The following is a 26,272-nucleotide window of genomic DNA, read 5'->3' as shown; positions in this document are numbered from 1 at the left end:
ATTTTAAATAATGCTGTGATTAGTAGTAGTTACAGTAGAATTTAATATAGCTGTTATCATCAAACTATTACAAACAGTTTGCTGTTAATATATTTTAATATAAAAGATCTTGTAGATACATCATTATAGTAAAAGTTGTAATCATTTATTACATTTTATAACATATTAGTTGAGTATCTATACAGTTTTAACTGTTATTAAGAACTTGTATACCATACTTTATAATCATCTATAATCTACTTTATAATATTAATAATAAACAGTAAATATTTGAACAAAAAAAGTTTTCTTCATTCAATTGCTTTAATGTATTTGGGTGGATTCTCTATTGAAAATATAATAAGCAGTGTTACATAAAAAGTCTTTACAACTGATTGACCATAGGAAATTTATTAAACAATTTACAATTATGATATACCAGTAGGCTGAATAAGTTAGAACATACATTAAAGTTTTCTTTTTCTGGTACACTGAAATCACATTCATTCACCACCTCCATTGAATACCCATACAATGTCTAAGTGGTATTCCAAGATCTTTCTATATGCAATGCAATATATCAGCATTGATATCAGCAAATGCAAAAATAGTTTTTACCTTCAAAATGTTCATGCCAGCTATTGTAGAGTTGTAGACAGTCTTTGACAAAAAAACCCTGCTCAAAGAATTCACATGGAATTATTATATGTATGACGATCGAAGTGGCCAAGCTAAAGAATCACTTTGTCCAATCCACTGACTAGGGAATTTCATGTTCAAAAATTTGTGAATGAGCAATGCCCAATTTGATTTTGATGACATAGCAGCCTTGATGGTAGTAGTTTGTAATATACAGTTTTAAACTTATGTTAAACCATGATATCCAATTTCATTTCAATAAATTACTGAATGTACTGTGCCTTCTCTTGAGGATGACTATTCAGTGGATTCTGTTAATGTGCAGCTAGTCAACACTACTTGTCAAATATACATGACCAAGAACACCATCTATGAAACTTTTTGAATATCTCTTAAATGAGATATGCCCAGAACTTTTGTTACAGTTAAATTCTTATTAATTAAGATGTAGTTATAAAGTTCTTTTATGTTCAGTACTGTACATCTTACTTATTATATTAATACATATTGTATATGTCTGTTCTATCTTATTTTTTAAACAATAAATATTTTTTAAAATAAAGGATTATCATCGAAATCAGTGTTTCTCAATGGGGGAGATACTGCCCCCATGTGGGCATTTTTCCATGTTGAGGGGGTGATTAGTAACAATTTATTTTTTGGGGGGCAAAAAACAATTTTCTGGGCGATATAGTATAACACATTAAGAATAATTAGATATTTTATTTGTTATATCGTACAATAATTAAACAAATAACATTATACTAATCACTAGTCTATTCAATGCAATACGAATTTGGCATTAGCCTTGGCCCTCAGCATCGGAATTTTGAAGTGAAGGGGGCGATACTACGTAACGGTTTTATTGAAGGGGGCGGTGATTCATTAGAGGTTAAGAAACACTTATCTAAATTTTTATTAAAGACAAACAAACTATCAAAGATTTAAATCAATATAGTTTCTGCTTTAATTTTTATAATTTATTTTATTTTATTTCATATTTAACATACAATTTTTAAAAACTGGATGATATTTCTATGTATAATGTTCTTTTAATCTAAAGAAAGAATTTTTCTTGGTAGATGGATCTTACAGCATTTTGGTTAGAAAATTTTAAGAATAAAACTGCAATTTTCTAACCAAAATGCTGTAAGATCATCTACCAAGAAAAATTCTTTGTTTGTAATTAATCATATCATATACGAATCAATGAAATGTCGCAATTTAAATCAACGTAATTTTTGAACTTTTTTTAGGCTTCGAGCAGACTACATTATATTAAATGGGTGTTAAGTGAAGCAGCATTAAGTGGAGTCTTACTGTAGTAGTTTTATATTAGACTCATGTAAAATACAATCATGGATATAAATACAGTCAACCCCCCTATAACACAGGTTCCTATAGTTTGGATTCCTATATCACAGCGAAAAAATTGCAACAGTATTCATACAAACATGCTAAAAAACTCCTATAATTCAGTAAAACATCATCGCCGACTCGTGTTGCGACAGGATTGCACAAATCATTGAGTTTAAACGAGCAGCGGACCTACTAAAAACCATTTATTATTTAACGTCCATAAAAATTATATTTATATTAATGATGTTTCTAAAGTTCAGTTTTTTGCGAAAAGTTATTTTTTGCAAAAAAAAAATAATTTATCAGGAAGCATGCGAGCGCCATTTGATGACAATCTCCACGACGAAAACAAGCTTAAGCAACAGTGTAGTCGAACGGTGCACACTCAGTAAGTAATCCTACAATTTTTTGTTTATAGTATAGTTTATATGGATTATTCCCAAAAAATTATATATATTTTGGAAACGTTGAGTCGAATTAGTCTAGAATTGATTAATTTTACGGAAGAAACCTTTCAAACAACCATAGTCCATAAACTGTATACGTGCCGGGCTATGATTGGCTGGACTCCAAGAAGCTGGATTCATAAATCTCGGAACATATCTACTGCATTATAGGGGGGGTCAACTGTACTCTGCTGACCAAGTAAAGTGCAACACCTGCAATATCTAGAGTCCTACATGATGTTGCATTTTACTTGGCCAGCAGTATATATTTGACTCATTTGATGTCAATTTGTTCAATATTTATGAAATATTGATACTTATTTTAATAAATTCCTCCTAATATCAGTGTTAAAAATTTTTGAGTTTTAAATATCTATTTATATAACTATTATCAAAATTTGAATAATCCTAAATCAAATCAAACTGTATCAAATTATTCTGAAAGATGATACAGATGCTGTGCGCTGTAGTTATTGTCGTTTAAGTATGTTAAATTCATTGGGTTAACTTACTTGACAGTGTTTTATAATTATGGTTCAAATCTATTCAATGAAATGTTTTTTTCATCTCAATTTCATTTTATATTATAAATCAAATTAATATGTATATTAATGGTTTTTTTTACTTATTAAAATTTTCTGTACATTGGTAAAACACTAAACTTTTGTAGGTTCTTTATTCTGCAATACCACAAAAAGCACTTTCCACATCAAATAACCTCATTTTTGTATGTTGTATGAGCATGCAACTTTCTTCGATAACAAAGAAATAATGAATAAGACATCTTCAGATTTATTTCTTACTTAAATAAAGTTTCAATACTAGAATTTTCATATAAAAAACATCTCAGAAGCTGGAAAAGGATATAAATACTCATAGACACCTTCCATACTGGTTCCAGCAGATAGCTGTACTGTAAAAAATGAATGTTTTTGATCACTTTCAGAGATCATCTTCAGGCTAATATACTGTTCCCATAAATTGAATGTTACATCGCTTGTCCAGTGCATAGAATGTTCATTTTAAAAAAAAAAGCTGCTCGAATAAAATTTGATTTATGTGAACAGTATATTAACCTGATGAAGATCTCTGAAAGTGACTGAAAATATTTGTTTTTTTTACAGTAAAGCTATCTTCTAAGACCAGTAAGGAAGGCATGTGCGAGTATTTTCATATAAAGTTTGGGATTTGAACAGTTAGAGAAATTATTTTCTATACAAACAATGAAATCAGATTACATAATAACTACTGGTAATTTCCATGATATTTGATAATTAGCAATTTTTAAATGAGCAAATATGTAAAATAGAGAATTTATCAGCATCATAAATATCTGAATGAATATAAATAAAAATAATTACCAATATACTGTACATCAAAACATTTCTATATAATATAATTAATTACCTCATACTGACAAAGATTTTTTAATTATTGTTAAATAATTCCTATTCATGATAATAGCACTTTGATAGTTGTATTGAAATGACTAATTTTTATTTATTTCAAGATCATATTTTTTTTTCCAGTAAAAGATACCAAAAAATTTAGCAGCATTACTTTGCTTATTTATTATTATATTTAATAAACACTAATGTATTTCATTATTTGTATAAAAAGAACTTTCTTAACTATAAAAATTCTTCAAATGAATAGGGAAATGTTTACTCTCAGTTGTTGCTAAGCAACAAACACAATATAGGCTTTATGACAACAGCATGGTCACTGTTTCCTCTACATTAAAATTTCTTATTTCCAAAATGTTGCTCTGCATGCATATTTCAAGAAAAAGTGCTACCATTAGAATGATAATGATTAATCTTACTGATCTATTAGATTTGTCAAATTTTTATTGGAATTCACTCTTAACAAGATTGTGAGTTTTAAACCTTGAAATTTATCTATCTTTTCACATTATATAGCTTGTTGACAAATCTTTGATGGGCTATAACAGGGGTCGCCAAACTTTTTTGATCGTCAACCCCCTACTTTTCAAAACCTCACATCAACCCTCACCAAAAAGTTTGTTGCAAGCAAAAAAAAAGTGCTTACTATTTTAATATATATCTTTTAATTTTACATTTTTTACATTTATTGTACAGTACTGTACTGTACATATGTTAATAATAATTTTTGTATCTTACAATCAATAAGATGGATAAGCTTGATAATCCTTAGCAAGATTAGCAATATTCGGTTCAAAATTTGTAAGTTTTAGTCTTTTCATCGACCCCCAATAATGTTATAGACCACTTTGGTGACCCCTGGGCTGTAAAGACCAATATATTTGCTTCATGAAAGAGATATTGTTTGATGAGTCTGTAACAAGGTCACTTCCAGAGCCGCAATCAAGTATACTGATACTCTATGTTCATGAATAATTATACCAAATATCTCTTCATGTACTGTACACAGAACTCAAAGTTCAAGAATTCAATTTTTAATGTTAAATTTGTAAATCATTCCAAGACTATGTCAATGGTGGCCAAACTGTGGCTCTTCTAGACTCTTAGTTTGGCACTCACATATTTATAAAATTTCTTTTTATAAACTTGGTGGAAACTACTTATACATACAAAAATATTATACAAGTTTTCTATTACAATCTCTGTATATATCACTTTAATTAAAGTAACTTTCAACTTAACTTTGAACAGGCAACTGATAGCTTAGAGCAGTGGTTCCCAACCTTTTTTCATTAGCGTACCCCGTGACATGTCATATCTCTACATTGTACCCCTCATTTAAGAAATTTAGTGAGTAACCGTATTGGGTTTCTCACGTATTGGGTATTAGGTTTTTTTTCTTTAATTTAAAGTTACAATAGAAGGCAATTAAATAAAATTTAATTATTTGAACCAAAATTAAATAAAATAAAATTTCTATTACAATCTCTGTATATATCACTTTAATTGGGTTTCTCACGTATTGGGTATTAGGTTTTTTTTCTTTAATTTAAAGTTACAATAGAAGGCAATTAAATTTTATTTAATTGCCTTCTATTGTAACTTTAAATTAAAGAAAAAAAACCTAAAAGAAAAAATGTATAATAAAGTTGTGATTGTTGCAAGGAACATTTTTTATCTAATAATTTTTTAATACTATTAGTTTGTGATACATAATATATTATTTTTTCTGCCATAATAACTAACTTTTTTCTGTACCCCTAAATAACCTATCGCGTACCCCTAGGGGTACGCGTACCACAGGTTGGGAATCGCTGGCTTAGAGTATATTCACAAAGTCAAAGGAGCTAAAATAAGAATGATATTTACTATAAAACAGTGATAATTATATAATATATATAGTTAAAATACTATAAATAGATGATGTGGCTCTCATTTATTTCCTCTAGGTAGTGTATGGTTCCTATCATGACAAGATTTGGCCACCTTTGCTTTATGTATTACTACTATTTAAAAAATTTTCAGAAAAATAAATGATTTTATTAAATAAATATACTGTGCATGGTTTACAGTGCTGCAAATGTTTTTTTCTTTTGGTTCAAATAAAATTAAACAAAACAGTAACATGACTTATGACTGACACCATATGAATGAGTGAATACAGTGATTTAGCATTGCATCTGCTCAAATATCCAGTTTGCATAGGCATTAACTCCAGTTTACAGTATTCCATAATATCCCATTTTCCAAAAGGTTGAAACCTTTCATGAAAGTTGAAATTTTGGTGCATAAATTTCTGATCACAAATAATCAAATTCCCAAACATTGATGTCCACAAATATCAAAGATGTAGAATACTGTGCATTACTTGGCCAAGGTATGTGAAATGATCTATACATAATGATAATTTTATTCTTCTAAAAGAAAAGCAATAGCATAACATATCCCAGAATTATTCATAATAATTATTTACTTTCAAAATAAGTTAATTTGTGCTCTTTTATTTTTTGGCTATCTTAAAATTTTAAAACAACATCCCCAAAATTTAATAAGATACCACTGAAAAATACACATTTAAAAATATTTTGTATTTTTTGTACTGTAAATTTATAAAATATGTTAAATATTATTTTCATAAAAACCATTATTCTTAGATCATCATAAAATATAGAAAAGTCAAAATTAAGTTATCCTAGTTTCTTACTCTGAGTACATATATATATTAAACTCAGCCTTATTCATAGATATCTGGTCATGAATAAGATTTATCTGGTTTTCATGCAATGAAGGTTTTTTTTATATATACTGGAATATATATATCTTAAACATATACTAGAAGAGATCAGACCAAAGGTCCAGGTGGCATAATATACATACACACACAAAACATTCACTGCATGAAAACCAGATAAAGTACTCATTCATATAAACTTGCTTGATCTAATTTACACACAATCTAAATAGAAACAATCTTTTTACACTTAACTACCCATTTTGAGACATTTTTATATTTATGAATATCATCTGCAAAAGTCTGGATTTAATTTCTTTAGTAATATATTAGATTTATGGCATATCTCAATTTTCCCATTTTAAATGAGCTTGATCTACATTGGGATCAACCATATGAAAGAAATGAAGAACAATGTTTTATCTCAAGCTACCTATGAAAAATTATCAGAATCTAAATTTGAAGTAATATCTCAAAATCATATATAGGTAATCCTTGTATAACATAGTAGTTAAGTTGCACAAAAATGTTGCATTATGAAAACTGCATTATATGAGACTCAATTACATATAAAAAATGGCTTTATGTTCTAAAATGATTTTTTTAAATATAAATTCTATCTATCAAGAGAAAACAATTTTATTAATTCAGAAAATTTCATTTAACAAAATATGAATTACAAAACAAAAATGAACTTATTAAAATTCATAAAATAAAAAATTATACATAATCTTTTATGGCACACAAATAAATTTTAGTCTCATCTTCACTACTATCTTCCAAAACAAAGTTTCACTGATATTCTTTATTTGCCAATAGTCAGACATCATCATCATTTGAAATCTTTTGACCACTGCTAGAACTTCCAACTTCTTTGGATTCTTCTGCTGGATTAGTTTTCAAGAAATCAGTTATGAGAGTCTGCCAAATACTTTGTTGCAATTGTTTTTGAAGTTCATTATATGGTACTCAACGAACTTCCAATCGGCTTTAAATAAGATAAACAGACGATTTCATATAAAATCTTATATCAAAATCATGTAAGTACTGCATTATACAAGGATTGCTATAAACTGAGAACTGTGTTACATTGAAACTGCATTGAGTAAGTATATCATTATACAAGAGTTACCCGTATACATATTATTAATGCAATAAGTCTATGATGATGTGATTTATCTATTGATAGCAACAGTTACAGCTAGGGTTTCTCTAATGAGATCCCAGCTGTTTTTCTAACCCGGAAAATCCCACACTTTCTTTTTTCTTATTTTGTGTTAAGGTTGAGAAAATTTTGCAAATACAAAGTATAATTAACTCAAACTGTCAGAATATATTTCTATTTATTAATTTTAAACCTACTTATTAGTTTTTTAAATTTTTGTTTATGGCATGTCACAGATTATCAATAATCAATATGTAGCCTATTTGTGGCAGGACTGAAAATTCTTTACTTGTCAGAACCTGTAATATCTTGAATAATTGTGCTGATGCTATCTTAATTTTAACTATTTCCAGTAGCTTCAAAAACTGCATTATGCCAGGTTATGCAAATTAGGCAAGGATACAATGAGTATGAAGTATGCAAGTATGAAGTTTTTCTTCATAAACCTGATTATTAAAGCCAAATTAACAGGCTATAAGCTTCATGCCATTAGTCGAGATAAATCAAGAATACTGGACAACAAAAGAAGTACTGCAATGCATCTCAAAAACAAAGGTAATTTTTAATGCATAAATATGCATTAAAAATTACCTTTGAATTATGTAAAAATTATTATTATTATTTTGGAGGTTGCAAGACATATTAAATTACTTAAAAACTGAAAAATAATTATTCAATTTCAAGATTTATTTTATATCTTAAAAATAATTAATTATATACTGGGAAACAGATCACTTTTTTCTCAAAATCCCAAGACAAGCAAAGGATGGGGAAATGAGAAACCCTAGTTACAGCACAGCATTGTAAATTTAACTGTATGATAACATATGATCTAAAGCAGCAATTCCCAACCTGTGGTACGCATACCCCTAGGGGTACGCGATAATTGTTTAGGGGTACAGAAAAACGTTAGTTAATATGGCCAAAAAAATAATATATTATGTATCACAAACTAATAGTATTAAAAATTATTAGGTAAAAAATGTTCCTTGCAATAATCACAACTTTATTATGCATTTTTTCATTTAGTTTTTTTTTCTTTAATTTAATTAAAGTTACAATATGTAAAATTAACATTACGGGTACTCACTAAATTTCTTAAATGAGGGGTACAATCTAGAGATATGACATGTCACGGGGTACGCTAATGAAAAAAGGTTGGGAACCACTGATCTAAAGTACTATTTATAATATATATATTTCCAGATATAGAGGGTATAAAAAGTTATAAAATACCAAANCACCGTTAGTGATAACAATTAGATGGGAAAGTTGACACATAGGTGTCAAGAATGCGCTGTTATTGTCAACAAAAGTATAAAAATATTAGACTTGGAATAGTAGAAATTAAATTAAAATAAATAAATAATAAGAAATAAATGAATGAGTAAATAAATAAATACATTATAAGTATTTATGAATTAAAAAAAAAAATTATACGTGAGAATCGAACCCGAGAACTCAAGCTTATGAATCAGACTCATTACCACTCTGCCACGGGACGCTCAAATAGAAATACATATAATTTATATATAAAGTGCTAACAAAACTTTAAGTTCGATTTTCTTGATTATATTTGAGTATTGCACTTTAGTATTTTACAGGTAGTACACTCACATCGTGTACTACCTTTTACACCAAAGATCATCAAAATCCGTTACCCCAAAGCCGTAGGCTCTCCTTGTTAGTGTTGCCATCTTTTCAAAATGACCTGGACGGCAGGTCAGGTTTGTTCGAACAGAAGTTCCTGATGCACGCGTAATGTCATTTTTACAATGCGAAGAATAACGTGCTTGCCGGTTCTAAATCATTTACAGTTAGGGACGTGTGTAGAAGTAACGTAAGTAACCTAAATTAAGAAAGAACAGATACAGATGACTTAGCTCTATTGGATATTGGAGAAATGTACAATTGTACATGCAAAATAGAAAAAAAAAAAAGTCTAAAGGTTGTGCGCAACATTTCAGTGTAAACAGACTAACATGGCAAAATTGCAGATGAGTTTCAGTGAGTGTGAGTTCTTTTGCTGTTAAAATAGTGTAAATTTGTAAAAATATCTTCAAGAACTTTGTTTCATCAAAATTTCACAATTTATACAAAATTCCCAGACAAAATTAATAGTTCATCTGGACAGAGAGTCAATTTCCGGACTGTCCAGGTGAAAACCATACGGGTGGTAACATTACTTGTATTCCAAATTAAAGAAATTTAAGATCTTAAAATTAAATTCACAAAACTCATTTTCAACTGTATAGTGAGATGGATGCTACAAATGGAATATTTGTTCAGCTTTCATACATTAACCATCAATTTTTTTATGAGATATCAATGACAGATGAAATAGCAAAACCAATAGTTAACCAATTTAATTCTCCTGCAATAGATTTAATGATTTTCTGTATATATTAACAATTTAACGGAAGATTTCACCAGGAAAGTTTTTTGAAGTAATTCTCTTTCTTTTCTTGAGCACTCATTACTATATGTATGGTAATTATGGTAATTTTACTGCATCAATATAAGTACCATTACACAAAAAATTAAAATACTGTCAAGAGATATGTGGTTTTCTACCATAACTTTGTCCTTTACTTTTGCAAAAACCTATGAGAACTTTCCTTGATTTCTTCTTATATATATAGAATTCTGCAATAAAATTGTATTCTAATCATTTGTTTATGCATAGCATTATTAATTAATATTTTAATTTTTTTTTGTTTTGTTTTTGAGAGTTTTCAAAAATTAGATCAAAAACTTAGACTAATTACTAAAAATTTTTGTTCATATAAATGAAAACAAGTATTCTAGAAGCTGAGAAAGTTAAATATTAAAATAATACTCAATCAACTAATTGGTTTGCAGCCGAATAGAGTAAAAATTAACTATTCATATCATCTTTTATCAAATATTTATTTCATTCAGTTAATCTTGATTGAATATAAATTCTTAAATCTTATGAATACATTATAATATACATTTTTCTCATTTCCAATTTCTGGAAATCTAACAGCCTTGTCTAGCTACTCCTTTTAATATATAGAAAAATGGAATGAAAAAAATGGAAGTACTGTATTTAAAAATACAATTTCTGAAGTTTAACAGTAAAACTTTGTCCATGTAAATAATCTGTAATATTAAAAAACATAAATTCTGAATAGAAATTAAAGTTGAAATTACTATAACATTCATATAATATTAAATTAAAACAATTTATGTGAAAAAATTTTTGTATTACAGTACAGAATTATATCATTCATGCAAATTTGCATTTATTGAAACAACAATAAAAAGTGGAGAGACATTGTAATGGCTGAAAGTTAAAAAGCTGACTTACGATAGTTAAAAGATGACAAAGCAAATATTTATCACAAAAGTTGTTCTTCAATGATAGTGATTTGTAATATTCTATTAAAATTCAAAAGCCTTGTTGGTTCTATATTTAAATTTTAACATATGCATTTAATCTTTTAAGGTCATCAATATTCATTTTTCCACGTAACCAAATAACCACATACATAGATACATAGCCAAATGATCATCTCAGGCTATAAATCCTATATTTTTAATAATTAATACAAAGTAATTTGCTACTAGAGGTAGATGTTAGGTGCCATCTCTTATCGAAATTAATGATTATAATTTAAATAATTTATTAAATAGTTTAGAATTATCTGGAAGAATTATTGAAAATAGCAGATTTATTGCCAGAGTATTTAAGGCAATCGTTTGGCTATGTACTATATATTATCAAGCTTCAGGATGTTTAATATACTTATAATCACATATATATTGATTTATTAATAAATTATATTTTTGAAATTGTTCTAATTTATATTTAATGTCAATATATGAATTACAGATACCCCTCGTACAACCTCACATTAATTTTCTATAAGAGTCTATAATATCATATATGGGGCTATCATCCTCCATGGGTTATTGTAACAAGACTGCCAAACCACAGACAATGATTCTCCATCTTTATAAATGATGCAATCTCCTCTTCTTGTCACTTCTTATATCTAGTATTTCTAATGCTCTTATGTGGTCATAATTTTAATTATTGATTAAAATATTTGCTGGAAAAGTGGAAAAAGTTATTTTTTATGTTTTGACTTTCAAATATCTAATCTTTTTAAAATATTGATAATGGTTAAAATAGAAAAAAAATGTTTAAATTAAAATCTTGTCCAGTAATGCCAAGTTAGAAAAAGAATCATTAAGATGCTGTAAATAAACAATTAAAAAGAAATCTACAGAAATAAAAATATGATTATTAGATAAAATATAATTGATTGATAAATACAACTGATCTTTTCTCATTTTTTCATTGAACTTGCAATTGCTTCTTAAACAATTCACTCAAATATATTAGATCATAACACACATTCCAAATTCCCCAAAAAAGTTTGATGTTTTTAACTGATTAGATATAACATACAGGTATACATTTTTCAATAAAATTCATTATTTTTTTAATAAAAAATCCAAAAAGCATGTTTTAAAATTTGTATTAGAAAAAAGATTAATTAATTAATAACAGTAATTACTTGAAAATTAATACATCATAGTAATTAGAAACAAAATAATGATGACTGATTAATCTTTGATTATTTATTCACATTCTTATTTCATTTAGTCTCAATTATGAAGGTTAGATTAACTTAGATATTAAAGATAAAACATAAAAAAAAAAAAATAATAAAAATATAAGATACTGTCTTGTGTTTTTATATATTCTATATTCTTTTCATGTATGAGACCACAATACCAAAAACAAAAACAAATAATTCATTTGGAACAAATTTATCTAATCCATTCAGAATATATTTTTTAATTTTATATAAAATATATAAAAATTATTTTAAAATTAATGCAGTTAATAAGAATGATACAATGTTCAAAATTTGTAATTAAATTTTATAAGAATTATTATGATGTAATATAATCACAGTAATTGCAAGGTTTTTTTTAGTGCTCTTTTGAGAATGGCAGAACACTTTATATTAGTGCTTTGCATAAATTGATACTGTATAGGTAAGTATGTATAATAAATATATATATATAAGTACAGGACTATTTTTCAGCCAAAACATGCCAATATGCAATACTGGAAGCTAGAATAAGAAGCATCAATAGCTTGGGCATTGTACTGATAGTTGCTTGGTAAAAAAATTCTATATATTCACAGTTAGATAGATAGAAAGAGAGAGAGATAAGTAGGTAGGTAGGTATTATGATTGTCTGCAGAAATTTTCTAGGGGGGCAAGGTTTGAAAACAAGTAATTACATCAATAAATTTTTAATTAATTATTAAATAATTTTTTTGAGGTTTTTTTCACAAGTAGATTGTCTTTTCGTATTGATGTAATACTGTATTCTACAAAGTGTCTGATGGGTTTACGGTTACATATCTCAATCAGTTTTGCAATTATAAACTGTGGAATTTTTTACTTCTTCTCAGGAGAATACAAGTGTCCTGTTTTCCCCCTCTGTAGGTATATATTCATGAAAAGTATATGAGTAAAAAAAAATGAATACATTATAAAATAACTTTTAATTGAGTAACAGTTGCAGAACACCACTTATGCCTTCATGCAGTCCCAGTGATCCACAAATAGTGCTATAGACAGTTTATATTTCATACAGAAATTTGCATAATTGAATAATTTTTCTATTCGTGACAAAGATTATTATCTATAGTTGAAACAGTAAAAATGTGAAGTATCCATTCTTCTTAAATCTATCGTCATATGTTTTTGGCACGTTATGTCCTTATGACAACGATTTTATGAATGAGAAAGATGTAAAATAAAATGGCAAATATCTAAGTCTGTATTATTCATTTTTCAATTCCCTCTTTTATATAATATGGCGAAATATTGAATAAGAAGAAAGATAAAATGCTGTAATAAAAACATAAATTATATTTTTGAAATTATTAATACTTTACAATTTGAAAAATACAAAAAACAAATAAAATGTCAATATTCATTTTTCAATTCCCTCTTTTATATAATATGGCGAAATATTGAATAAGAAGAAAGATAAAATGCTGTAATAAAATAATAAATTATATTTTTGAAATTGTTCTAATTTATATTTAATGTCAATATATGAATTACAGATACCCCTCGTACAACCTCACATTAATTTTCTATAAGAGTCTATAATATCATATATGGGGCTATCATCCTCCATGGGTTATTGTAACAAGACTGCCAAACCACAGACAATGATTCTCCATCTTTATAAATGATGCAATCTCCTCTTCTTGTCACTTCTTATATCTAGTATTTCTAATGCTCTTATGTGGTCATAATTTTAATTATTGATTAAAATATTTGCTGGAAAAGTGGAAAAAGTTATTTTTTATGTTTTGACTTTCAAATATCTAATCTTTTTAAAATATTGATAATGGTTAAAATAGAAAAAAAATGTTTAAATTAAAATCTTGTCCAGTAATGCCAAGTTAGAAAAAGAATCATTAAGATGCTGTAAATAAACAATTAAAAAGAAATCTACAGAAATAAAAATATGATTATTAGATAAAATATAATTGATTGATAAATACAACTGATCTTTTCTCATTTTTTCATTGAACTTGCAATTGCTTCTTAAACAATTCACTCAAATATATTAGATCATAACACACATTCCAAATTCCCCAAAAAAGTTTGATGTTTTTAACTGATTAGATATAACATACAGGTATACATTTTTCAATAAAATTCATTATTTTTTTAATAAAAAATCCAAAAAGCATGTTTTAAAATTTGTATTAGAAAAAAGATTAATTAATTAATAACAGTAATTACTTGAAAATTAATACATCATAGTAATTAGAAACAAAATAATGATGACTGATTAATCTTTGATTATTTATTCACATTCTTATTTCATTTAGTCTCAATTATGAAGGTTAGATTAACTTAGATATTAAAGATAAAACATAAAAAAAAAAAAATAATAAAAATATAAGATACTGTCTTGTGTTTTTATATATTCTATATTCTTTTCATGTATGAGACCACAATACCAAAAACAAAAACAAATAATTCATTTGGAACAAATTTATCTAATCCATTCAGAATATATTTTTTAATTTTATATAAAATATATAAAAATTATTTTAAAATTAATGCAGTTAATAAGAATGATACAATGTTCAAAATTTGTAATTAAATTTTATAAGAATTATTATGATGTAATATAATCACAGTAATTGCAAGGTTTTTTTTAGTGCTCTTTTGAGAATGGCAGAACACTTTATATTAGTGCTTTGCATAAATTGATACTGTATAGGTAAGTATGTATAATAAATATATATATATAAGTACAGGACTATTTTTCAGCCAAAACATGCCAATATGCAATACTGGAAGCTAGAATAAGAAGCATCAATAGCTTGGGCATTGTACTGATAGTTGCTTGGTAAAAAAATTCTATATATTCACAGTTAGATAGATAGAAAGAGAGAGAGATAAGTAGGTAGGTAGGTATTATGATTGTCTGCAGAAATTTTCTAGGGGGGCAAGGTTTGAAAACAAGTAATTACATCAATAAATTTTTAATTAATTATTAAATAATTTTTTTGAGGTTTTTTTCACAAGTAGATTGTCTTTTCGTATTGATGTAATACTGTATTCTACAAAGTGTCTGATGGGTTTACGGTTACATATCTCAATCAGTTTTGCAATTATAAACTGTGGAATTTTTTACTTCTTCTCAGGAGAATACAAGTGTCCTGTTTTCCCCCTCTGTAGGTATATATTCATGAAAAGTATATGAGTAAAAAAAAATGAATACATTATAAAATAACTTTTAATTGAGTAACAGTTGCAGAACACCACTTATGCCTTCATGCAGTCCCAGTGATCCACAAATAGTGCTATAGACAGTTTATATTTCATACAGAAATTTGCATAATTGAATAATTTTTCTTGGACAAAACAAATATTTGATAAAGTAGTAATACATAAATATGATATAAAATTATACATTTTACAATTTTTTCAAAATATTCTATATTTGAAAAAAAAAAAATCTCATTTTCATTACAATTTAAATTTAAAATTTTAAAAGACACAAATGTTCCTGAATGTCTTACTCATCTTCAAATAACATCAGTGATTCAATGTAGCTAAAGATGAACTTAAAAAGTTATAAAATTCTGTAAAATATTTTAATTTTATATTCCTAATTGATTTGAATAATTTGTTTTGACATGATATAATTTTACTATATTCATAATAACTAAAAACATAATAGAAAGAATTACTAGTTTTTACTAGTTATGATTTTAATTTCAATGCATTGTTAGCTATTCAATAGTACAATATACAAGACATTTTTGTCATATCAAAATATTTATTTATTTATATCCACAAAGTAATAATATAGCATGTGATGACCCTTTAACATAATTTAAAGCAACAGAATAGTCTCAAAAATATGTAGTTTTAAAGACAACTGTAAAGATAATTTATTAAAAATAAACAAACAAGATTTTACTTTTTAAATAGAAGTCAATATTTAAGATGAAAAACATCACCACCATCAATTCCTCTGAGAATATAACAAAATTTAACAAATAAATAAATAAATAATAATTATGTTAAACTTTGTATAAGAAGAAGTGTAACATCAAATATTTTATATTGTACTTTTAAAATTCAAATATAATTGAAAACATTTTTTGCTATTGACATACACTTAAGAAAAGTTGTGTATATGTTTGCAAAGCAGAGTAAAAAACTCTGCTTTGCAAACATATACACAACTTTTAAACAAGCATTTAACAACTATGTTTATATTGAATAGTTTCAAGTTTTTCTATAGATAAAAATTATAGTTTTTTCTATTATATAGACAGTTTCTATTAAAGCTAAAGCTTATTTACTATACTTAATTATATGTTCCAATTTGTCCAGTAATGCCAAGTTAGAAAAAGAATCATTNTTATTTCAATATTATTAAATATTATATTCATTTTCATTTACTGGTACATAATGCTATTATTATTTATGATAACCAAAAATTCTTGCACAATTACTGAAAATGAAATTTAGGTGCAAGCTTGTAGTAACAAAAGACATTTGATGCAAATACAACAGAAGATTATTTATTATATTTATTAAAAACTTTTTATGGTTGCTTAACTTTCCTTATATCAAGTTAACTAACCACAAAAATTTTAAGTACTTTTGTTATACTCAACATAACTCTGTCAGGAATAACAAAATTGCTGGAAATAGAATAACTAAAAATAGAGCATGTTTAAATCCAAACTGAAAGCTAGTTATTTCTTATTAACTCTATTAGTTTAAAAAAAAATTTTTTATTATACTTTTCATTTTTTACAGTATATTTCATTAACTTCTTTCTTCTCTCTTTAAGAAAATTCCACTTTACAAGCAGCATTTCCTTTTCTGTCAATAACAAGAAATATATATAGCCTCAAAATTTCCAATTTCAGGTTAGTATGATAATATTCATACAAGAGGCTTTTCTAAATATAGCTTGCTTATGTAAATCATGACAAAATAGTCAGTCAAATATTTTCTACAGCAAGAACATTAGTTAGCTAATTGAAATCCTGTGACTCAATTAAGAGCATCTTAAAAATACTGTCAAAACAAGCCTGCTTCTTTTTACACGTTTAACAGCAAACAAAATCAGCTTTATCTTTCATTTCTTTTTTACAGAAACCATAATTGCATTACTACATATTGCAGAAAAAACTTAATCATCGTCATTTTTTAGCTATTTGGAATTGATTTTCTGTGTTCTCTCTCTACTCACCTATTTTGTATCATTTCTATTACTATTTTATTATTTTCCATATCAAAACTAAGAGATTCACAATACAAGATCTGTGTTCAGATTTTTTCAGCTAGAATGATTGATATTGCTATACATTATATTTCATTGTTTTATATTATGATTTGCCTGTTTTTTAGGATACTTCCATTAGATATTTCCTTTAAAAGATCAGTTTGCTTTACAAAAAAAGTTTATAAAGTCTGTAATTTATGATTTAAAATTTTTCTGATGGTTTTACTAAATGCAAATAATATTTTTATTAATTTCAAAATTCCTATAACAAGTAACTGAAAAAATTGATTTCACTTTGATTCACAAATTGATTTGTAATCACTTTTACAAAATTACCATTTAATTTAAATTTATATCATAATAAAACTCTGTTTTTTCTTCTTTGGAAGTAACTGACCAGGTTTTAAGTTCATCTCTTCTATAGTTGATAGCTGTATTAATAATTGATGTGCTAATAAAAAATTTTGATATATTCTGAGATTATAAACTGTTAATAAATTCTATTTACTATAATAGTTATACCAACATCTATTGAAAATTTAATTAATACTGTAATAATGTCAGTAAAAAGAAAAAAATCTAGAATTATTTTTCTATAAATTACATTAAAAATTTATGGACATAGTAAATGTATCAATAAACATATTAAAAATTTTGCTCAAACCTATTCAAATTTCAACGAATAATGACAACTAAAGATTCAAACTATTCCTTTCCTACATTTAATTTATTTATTCATAAAAATTTTATACTGAAAAGAAAATTGATGATCTTTAATGTTAGAGTGTATCCAAAAAAGTTCATAGCCCCAAACCACATGACAAAGTGTAATATTCTTTCTTAAAATAACAGTGATAAGGAACAATGATAGAATTTTTATTTTTTCTTTCTAAAAAAAATTTATAAAATACACTAAATGACAAAAAAAAAAATATCAGTCATTTAGAAGAGATTTTTAAAGCAATAATATCTATCAACTCTATGTCCATAAACTGACATTTCAGTCAATCACTCTACTTCTACTACATTATAAATTTAAAAATAATACATATGTAATTCCTATATAGAAAATTACTTTTAGAAATGTTTAAAATAGTTTAATAGAAGAAAAAATTTTAAACCATTTACTTAAAAATCTTTTCTCTTTTTTTTTAAATTATTCAGCCTTTATATAACAATTACACAATTTTTGTTTCAAAAATGAATGCATTTAAGCATTAAAAAATAAGTGTCACTGAAATTATTATAATAGAAAAATTTTTTAAATTAATATTTAATGACTACTTTAGTGCAAATTTTCCTTCTGAATTCTTTTATCTTTATCTTGATTGATCTAACTTGGTTAAAATTAAATTTTTCCTTTAAGTATGAATATGGGCCAATAAAATCAGTCATCCAAATACATATAACAATAAATAGAAAAAAATGTTCTTTCAACAAGCATAAACAAAAAATTATAAAATATAGTAATTTTTAAAAAATTAAATATATTTTGGCATATATCAAAGCAATTGTAGTCTCTTATATCATCTTGAGTCTTCTGGATTTATAGTTTTAGTAAATCTCTCTCTCTCTCTCTCTGATTTATTTAGTGATTTGCATAATTTTGAATTCCAGAATTACTTTTTACTATTTCTATCCATTTAATTTTGGGTCTTCCCCTCTTTCTTTTATCCAATCTTGCAAGGAGTTTTAGATTGGTGAACATCTGATAGCACATTCTTTCATCATGGCTTCATCATTAAAGCTATGTGGTGTAGATTTTACCTATTATAGAAATTATATAGTGTTGATTTGTCTTCAACTCTGTCCACTTGGTATGAATTATTTTTCTATTTTAACATGTTACACACAATATTTTTGATAATAAAAGGCTTATTTTGGTAATATTAATACATTTATCATAGTGATATATTCAAATTCTTTTTTTCATGTATTTATTAAGAAAATATATATTTTTAAATAAATTATATAAATAGATATTTGAATAAGAATACAAATAATTTTAAACAGAACATTTTTTAATTTGAATGTATATCTCTTTAATCCGAATAAATAAATAAATCCGGTAGACTTCCTCACAGACATAGACTCCATTTTTTAATTTCTCAAATATCTTTAGTTTTCATAATACCTTTTTAGGATGACAATCAATCAAAAAAAAAAATTCTTAAATAACTATGTAAAACAAATGAACACAAACTATTCTTTAGATGCTTTTGATTATAAATGCCTTCGATGGAACATTAAATCCAAAAAAAAATTTTACTTACTTAAAAATTAAAACCCAGGTGAAAATTTATCATTAATATTTTTAATTCAGCCAACTTTGAAAAATTTTTAAATGCATTATTTGGATACCATAGCTAGATTTTTATATCTTCTTATTTGTACTTAAACAATATTTATTCTAGTTGATTTTCTTAACATAATAGTTCAAGCTCATTATTAATAACTAAAAATTTAAATTAATATTGCAATAGTACTTTAATTTTAATAAAAATGTTTTACAATAAATTCATAACAATTTGACCTTTGTTTTGAATGAAGATACTAGTATCAAAGCATATTGATAAGAAAGTGAATCAATGTCATTCTGGATTTAGAGATTTTGAAGTATCTTCTTTAAAGATATTTCATAGAAATTAACAGGAAAATACAGTAGCATTATTATTGTTTCTTTATTTCTTATATATATATACAAAAATGTTAAAATATCAAAATACTAAATATTGATATATTAATTTTGTATTTAATAAAATTATGAAGATTAAATAATAATCCATTTTAAAAATAATATAAAAATTATAACTGTAAAAAAAAAGTATATATCTTACATATATTAAATATAAAGAAATATAAAGATACATTTTATTATGTAAATATACATTAAATGTAGTCAAAAAATTTGTTTGTATCTTGAGCAGCTAATCAGTAAACCCCTATCACTCCATCAATCAGTAACATTATGTTTGCTTTGTATTCTCATGTCCTCCTATTTCTATTCATGTTTCACTATTTGCTGTACTGTGAATACTCCTAAATAGATAGCATTCCATGAAGGATACAAGTAAAAGAACTGCACTAAATATTTTTAAAATATCTAATAAATATATTTATAAAAAAATAAATTACATAACAATAATGAAATTTTATTAATAATTATAGAAAGTCCCAATAAAATGAATGTAATAATTATATAAATTTTTTCTTAAGTTCATTAATTATGAATTATGCAAGAGAAAAATTCCGAAAGTAGATTATAAGATTATTTCAGAAAGCTTGCAATGTTATATTTTTAGGAACTGAAACATTCAAAGTTATTATCCTTAACTGAAATCAATATTTTAAGATGTGAAAAATTAAAAATTTTTAAATATTTTATGGTAATTACCTACAAAATAACATTTTTTGAGCCTCTCTTTAAATAAACATATATAAACATAAATAAATATATATTTTAAAATCATTTTGACAATTCTGAAGCTTTTCTAATTACAAATATAGTTACTTTAATTTAAAAAAAAATATATTACAAAAATTATTAAACAATAAAGAACTATTTTTATACAAATATTTGTTTTTGGATTAAAAAAACATATATTTTTCTTGCTTCCTAAAAATTGGTTGTGTTTTATATTAAAATAATAATATATAAATCTATTTTTCAATTGAGCAAAGAAAAAAGTTTTATTATTGGCATTATATATCATTATTTATATTAAAAACAAAAATTAATTACTTTTTATATATCTAACAATTATATATAAAAACACCATATATTCTTCTACTAATAATCATTTCTACTGATAGTTTGCTCAGTATCATTATTTTGAAAATTTACTTCCCTAGGGCAATACATTTAGATTCATTGATGCTTAACAGATGCCTTTAAATGATAAATTTACTTTTACTTTGATGTGTGTATGCATATATATAAGATACATTAGCAACTATCCAATAGGAAGCTTTTTGATAATTTTTAAAAAATTATCAGTTTCCTATTTTAATTATTAAAAAAAATCACTTAAAATTTTCCAATAAATTATGATGATAACATTTTTATTTTGGAAAATTATCAAAATCAATATACATATCTATTTATTAAGATTTAATTATATGAAATATATCAATATCTAAAAAAAAGTTATAGAAAACTGCAAAGGTCTAAGTTTGAAGTTGGAGAGAAGGAAAATTGAATTGGAGCACAATTTCAATTTATATTACGCGTTCTATTTTGTGTTCGATAATTTTTGTCTAAATCGCCTGAGGACGACGACAATAAGCTCGTCGAAAGTACTAGCAATAATAAAACGCATATAACGCCGAACTCAGTGTTTTTGTTTTTGTTTATTAATTAATTTTGGCGTGTTAGTCAACATATTGTTTACATGGAGAGAAGGATGTTAAGAGAAGTAGATCATATAATAATACAAGCAAATTAAATTGATGAAAAGAAAATAGAACAAACAGTTGGTGTCTGATGATTTTGAATTTAAATGTGATGGAAAAAACATGGAAAGGAACATTGGCTGTATCTTGTACCAAAAAAATGTTCAAAAAGATGTATTGTGTACTGCTGATAATGGAACGAAATTCTTCCTGAAAATGTTTTGGAGATTAAATTAAGCTGATTCCTTGATGAAGGTTTAACTTTTTGTGTTTTGTTTGTTTTATATCCCAGGAATTGATGAGTTATTAATATGTAAATATGTGAATTTTCATTGACATATATTTTTCATTTAATTTGTTATTGTATACCAACAATTTATTAACTTATTAAAAGTTACAGATATTTATTTTTAATAAATTTTACAATTAAAATATCAGAATGAAATTGTTTCTATTCATGTACATTTTATTTGCATACTTTACAAAATCAATATTTATAATGTTATCAAGTAACTAAAATATTTCTTTAAGCACCACTTCATTTTGAAAGCTCTTATTTAATGTACTTTACCTTTTAACATCGTTTTCAGAAAAAAATCAATCTAATATTTTTAATAAAAGCTGTGAAAATAAAATAAATGGATCATCTAACAATATGTAAACTTATAATATTTCAAAAATATAATTAATTACATTGATCAAAGTACAATATTTATTATTATATCAGCTAAAATATTTGTTTTTCAATGCCTGGATAACATGTCAGTAAACAGAGTTACCTACATAATTGTTACTTACAGGAAATACCCCCAACATTAAATTAGCCAGCAGGCAGGAATACTGGTTTACTAATCAACTAATGTTACACATCTTCCTCCTTTTTCTTCTATAAATTAAATGCAAATTAATTTTTTTAACTATATCATAAGTATCAGTAATTTCTTTATCACATATCTATTATTTAAAGGTTGTTATTCAAACTGATGAGAAACTTACTATGTAAAATTGGTACTTATCTAACATACTCCAAATGACTGATTCTTCTTCACTTTATTTAATTTAATAGATGTTATATAATAACAAATTTATTAAGTCTAAATTTAATACCAGGAATTATTATTATTTTTGATCTTGATTTTCTTACTTAAAATAATTGTTTATAAATAATTACTTTTTTTTATTTGAATATTTTTCATTTAAATTTATTTANTTTTCACAATACTATAACTAGGTTAATTAAAAACACTTTAATATCTGAATAAGAATATAATGATATTTAAATTAGAATCTAAAGTGCAGCATTTCAGTTATACTCAGACTCAGATTTACATATACCAGGTTATGTTACCTTTGTATTTTTTATTTATTTATTAATCTACATATAAATTTTTATTGATAAAAATTTTCTTTCAGTTCATTATCATATACCAACAATTTATTAAACATGTACAATATATTATTGTTTATTCATATAATAAAAAAATATTTTATAAAAATATTCCTATTCAATGACTTGATAAAATGTACTGTTTTAAATGTCTTTTAACGATCTATTGAATATTTTAGCTCAGACACAAAAAAATAGAAATTTCAGAAAGCTCAAAATAGCATAAATTATATGCAATACAGAGAATCATTAAAAAATCTTTAATAGACAAATTTTTTTAAATTTTATTGCTAAAAAATAATTTATTAAATTAAATTGATTGACTTATTATTATTACTTGTACTTAAATTTTAAAATAATGAAATTTTACCTTTTATACTCTAAATAATATATATTAAATTTAATTCAGAATGTTCATTCATTTGTTAGACAAAAGTTATTAATGCTACAAATTGTCTCCAATCTGATCATTTTTTTTTATTAGTGAAAAGGAAGATCATTAATGGTGATATGTGTATTGTGAAAGAAAAATCAATCACATTAGCAAAATAATTAATTCACACTATAAACCACAGATTTTTAATTTAAAAATGTATTTAATTGCTGTGTAATAATATTTTTAGATTTTTTTTTCTTTCAAACTTAACGTGTAAATATTCATTAGATTTACATATATTGTTATAACATTTATATACATACTTGTATAATTTTTGTTCTTTTACATTAACATATATAATAAATAGGATGTGTAAATATGTTATTGAAAAAATGAAAATGCAGAATTTTTATATATAAACAAATCCAAAACAAAATTCTTAAAATAATAAATCAAGCATTAAAAAATAAAATAAAAATAAACTTAAAAAAGTAACATCTATCATCAAATAGAACTTTGCCTTCAAGATATACTTCCAAAAGGCATTACTTAATCATTGAGTAATAGTGATAATTATCTTTCTAGCGGTTTGCTAATTGGGGCAATGTTTAATTCAAGTAAAGGATGAGGAACTTTAATAGAAGTTCCTTTCTCCATCCTTGAAATTTCTCAAGCAATGCAGTTTTATATATATACATATAAAATTAACAAAAGATATAAACTTTTGCTTAATAAAAATTCATAAAAAGAATGCATGAAAAATAGAGGTCAAATCTATCATTCTTCTAGCAGATGGCATTTATTACAGACATTGTCTAATCAAAAGAACATTATTAACACATTATACTATATACATACAAAAATATAAGTATTGTACAATTTATAAAATGCTATACACTTTTATAGAATTTGTGTCATTTTATATTTACGCAAAGCATAATTTATTAAGAAAAAAATAACAAATTAGAATTTAAACCATTTTAACAACTTAAACCTTGAAACCAATTTTATACTATAATTCAAAGAAGAAAACATATACATTAAAAACTATAATCATATATAAATTTTAAAAAATTAATTTATAGAAATTTTAAACAGATTTTTCTGGAATATTTTCTAAAAAGAACAGAGCTAAATTTAATATATAGATATAATGTAAGCATAGCTTTAAACAACCTGATGAATCATATAATTGCACAATCAACTAAACTATTAAAAAAAACCTTATATATATATTAATCACAAGGAAGCCGATCCTAAGTTGATGTAAGATTGATTTTAACCAAGTTTTTACGCTATTGGAATACATAACATTCCACGTACCGCAGTAGCCTAGATTCGTAAAGTTGGGATGCTCGGAACAATAAAGATAATGTTTAAATGATTTTAATTTGATAAAATTACGCTTGGATTAAATAATTTATAAGCACATACAATGTACTATTCAACAGACGGGGAAGAATAAGCAAGTAAAGCAAATCGATGACGACCGAATGGCTATTATAGCTGGGGTGAGGCATCTCCAATAACAAATATACACCGAAGTACGCCGAATGTGAAGGATCGAACGTGTTTTCTTAGGCGATATCGGATAGAAAGATGCATAAATATATAATTTAACACGCTATTTACCTGATATAAATCGACTTAATGGTGCTCTAACCCCACCCGGTGTTAGTAACCGAACCAGACGATTGCTAGTGTAGGAAAAAAAGAGGGGAACCCTTCTTGTTTACTTCTCCCCCGTCGGCCATGTTACTATATGTTCGATAGATCGGATTTATTTTACTTACTTTAATCGAACTTCAACGGATGATGATCCAGGAAACAGTTTACAACTAACAACACACCCTTTTCCTTCTCCACGCCTACTCTCGACTTCATTAAAAACGAACAATTCTCTTCTGCAGCCGAATAACACACTGCGGATGAAGAACGTTGCCCCACCCAACCCCGACAAAAGACGCAAAGGGGAATAGACGTAGACGTATATGACGTTAACCTTTACTTTTTACTATTTACTTTAAATTAATATTATTTAAAACTTACCGGAATCGGTAGGAATAGCGCAAGATCGATTTTATTACAGTACTAATTGATGTGGACTAGGTGATGTCATCTCCCGGTTCGGTAACGAAGTGTTGCTGCAGTCGAGGCTGTGGGTCAACTGTAAACCAGAACATCGACGACCTCGCCGACACTACTTCATGACGGGACCGTGCACTATCGGCATTTTTTGGGTGTGGTATATAAGTGCCACTATACACTAAACTCTTTATTTATTGACTATAACAGGGCGCAAACACGTTATAATTAATTTTACGCCAAGTTATAAAAATTTATATATATAAGCGTCCGAACAACTTAACTATCTATTATTTCTAATTATTATTAATATAGTAAAAATAAAAGTTTATTTTGATTCTTAAATCGTTTTATATAAATTTATTAAATTTTTATAAATTTTATAAATCGAAAAAAAAATCTTGTAAAGCGCCTCTAGTGTGATAAATATGTACTCGGTTTCTCGCTTATTTATTTATTTTTGAATTTTT

General features: G+C 25.5%; 1 protein-coding gene across 1 annotated transcript in view; it reads right to left on the bottom strand.

Annotated features, from left to right (window-relative positions):
* The window catches only part of LOC111625454 (spectrin beta chain-like), a 123,289-nt gene extending 97,630 nt beyond the window's left edge, over window positions 1-25,659 (bottom strand). Inside the window, exon 1 of the mRNA XM_023368603.1 lies at window positions 25,511-25,659. The gene's annotated coding sequence lies outside the window, so the exon portion shown is untranslated. The remainder of the gene's footprint in view (window positions 1-25,510) is intronic.
* Between the last annotated feature and the right edge of the window lie 613 nt (window positions 25,660-26,272).

Source organism: Centruroides sculpturatus, unplaced genomic scaffold (assembly GCF_000671375.1).
Source record: "Centruroides sculpturatus isolate CEXI.00-Female unplaced genomic scaffold, Cexi_2.0 scaffold379, whole genome shotgun sequence".
NCBI lineage: Eukaryota > Metazoa > Arthropoda > Arachnida > Scorpiones > Buthidae > Centruroides > Centruroides sculpturatus.
Note: the sequence above shows the minus strand (reverse complement) of the source record. Positions and strands in the feature narration are given on the sequence as shown.